The sequence below is a fragment of the Cimex lectularius genome, unplaced genomic scaffold (assembly GCF_000648675.2).
Source record: "Cimex lectularius strain Harlan isolate CLEC.00 unplaced genomic scaffold, Clec_2.1 scaffold46, whole genome shotgun sequence".
NCBI classification, from domain to species: Eukaryota; Metazoa; Arthropoda; class Insecta; order Hemiptera; family Cimicidae; genus Cimex; species Cimex lectularius.
Genome location: NW_019392654.1, coordinates 342,786 through 345,720, shown reverse-complemented (window position 1 = coordinate 345,720; position 2,935 = coordinate 342,786).

The window sequence follows — 2,935 nt, the reverse complement described above, 5'->3', positions numbered from 1 at the left end:
GACAACGTTTTACACGACAAGTTTATTTTTATTATGATACATAACATATGGAGAGGCACCCAAGGAATTTGTAGCCTGCTTCTCACAGAAAGAGAGAAATCCTTGGTATAGGTGCCCCAGGCTTTGAGGCCAACTCTTCTCAACAAATATAAATTATCGACGACCCTCATTTTTTTATCACCAAGTATATTTTGTGTTCATGAAAAGTTATTATTTATTGACAAATATGGAAAAATGTAAGTATCAAATATAGTTTAACATAATACAATATTTTGCAAAATAATTCTTTTAATTGGAAGGGATACATGCTTACATATCCATATGTATTAAAAAGTGGGGTTCAGGTGTTTTTCTAACAAAATATTTGAAAGTACATTTATTACATATTATTTGGTATATAAATGTCAGATAGTGGATAAGCAGCCATCAAAGCACAAGTTCAAACATCATTAGCTCAAACACAAGGTGGTGTTGAATTTCCAAACTAAACTAAAGAAATTAATATGTAAAACAAAGTCACCCTCTGCTGAGTGCTGGGTCTCAGGACATGTGAGAGTAGAAGGCAATGAGAGAGCGGACGCCCTTGCAAGGAAGGGCCTACTGCCATACCACTAATAGGATCTGAGCCTTTCTGTTGCATAGGAATTCACCCTTTTGATGAATAACTTAGGCAAAAGGCCAAAATGAAAATGAGGAAACAGTGGAATTCACTCGTTGAACAAACAAGCCAAGAACCTTTTAGCAAGTTTTGTAAAGAAAGAAGTAATAAAATGCATTAAAGGAAGCACGAAAAAATTCAAATCCTAACAGCATTCTTAATAGTACATGCAGAGTAAGTGGGTATTTGAAGATTGGTGTAATCCCACATGGCATGTGCAGTTCTGCAAAGAAGCGAAGAAATGCCAACACATGCTATTTGGCACGATCCAGCGGCCCTGCATTCGAACCCGACATACTTACAAATGGGCTTTTTTTCAAAAACACCGGCACCCGTAGGGTTGATATAACCTCTGTTGGTTAGGGGGGAAAAAAAAGTGCAGTATACCAAACCCTTCCATCTGTATAAATATATAGATATCTGTAAAAATAAAAAAATAAATACAAGAATGCACAATAACAAAAACAATCAATTTTATGAATCAAACATAATATAATATTTCTCAAGATAACGTGTTTCAGGTTATGAGGTTTTTTTTTACACTAAATATCCTTAGTATATTTTATTATTGCAATTATTTTGAAGTTGTGGTTCCTTCTAGCCAAACCTGCTATTTTATTTTAAAGTTTAATTATTTCAATTAATTATTATTTTTATTAAGGTCTTGGTCCATATGAAAAAGTTACAAATACATGTAGGATGTGAAAAAAGTGAATTTATACAATGCTAGAAATTTTAGACACAATCAAAATATTTGTACTCACTCAAAATGTTTGTTTGTTGTGTAGATGTGTCATTATTGGGTGTCTTAATAACACATCTACACAGCAAACAAACATTTTGAGTGAGTACAAATAGTTTGATTGTGTCTAAAATTTCTAGCATTGTATAAATTCACTTTTTTTCACTTCCTACATGTATTTGTATAATTTAAACAATGTTTATAAATCCCAGGCCCTGAAGATGATCTCAATAAAGATCGAAATGTTGGCACGATAAAGAAAATGTTTTTCTAAAATCTACGTCACACCAGGCCGCATCTCACGATCTCCAAATAATCTTAAAAAAATATTAATTTGTTGGATTCGTGAGGATCTAAGAAATTAATAAAAATAGTAATGGAGTCATACTAGCAAAAAGTCTCAGCATGAGTATAGGCTCATTGTTCTCTTTTTAATCTACCTTTCAAATAATATAAATACACTTTCTATTGCGACTGTGGGCATTTATTACCCCACAATTTGTATTTTTGAAAAAATAATCATTAAAATAAATGTTGAAGATCTCTCTGGTTTATTAAATCGTAGAACTTTCCCCTTCCCCTACACAAGAATAAGTAGCAAAACACTTATGATGATGCCGATTATCACTTAGAGAAAAGCAAGAGAATATAGAGAGATTATTTGACCATTACACATTTTTTATTTTTTAATGTCTCAATATTTGACTTCTTTTTAGTCAATCCATTTCTGTTATTTCTATGGCACACAATTTTTACCCTAAATCAGACTAAGGAAGTGTTAATTAACAACATTTAACATGCTAAGAACAGAAGGGGGTGTTCATGATCTTACTGGACATTTTTCTATTCGAGTTAACTTGAGTTAACATCTAACAAACATCGTGAATACACCTATTTATTTTATTTTTTATTTATTTTTTATGTAAAGGTTTTTGCTTGGTCTGCCTATTAGGTGCTTAAGGAGGTATCTGTCTTTGATATATTGATTTTTAGCCTGCCCTGCGCCGTTTTTTAGTTGTTAACAGATAATGTTGATCGAAAATATATTAATTATAGTTTCAATAGTAGATATGTGATCCCATTTTCTTTTCTTATTTGAGTAATTCAAACTTACTACTTTTTCTCTCTATTTTATTCTGTTAAGATTAGAAACGTAAATTTACACCTTGAAAACTTTTATAATTTCTCCTTATTATCATAAAAGAAAACAAAAGTATTACAAAAGCTGTGTATTTTGTAATATTAGTATTTAAACAATTGTTCTTTTGTTTGCACCATTAGTTATTAATAGCTAAACACTTTGTCAAATGGATTTTATTCACGGTTTAACGCACGATTTTTATATTCATGTATACTTTTTTATTGTGAGATTTGTAAATATTTTTGCTTTAAGACAAATAGATGTTCTTTGAATGGGAATTGAATCTGTGAAAACAGACTGGACGGCGGACGGTTGGACTCTTATCCAACAGATGGAGCGTTGAGTCACGCCTCCCCGAGTTCCCACCTTTCTATCCTATACAGTATCCTCTCCC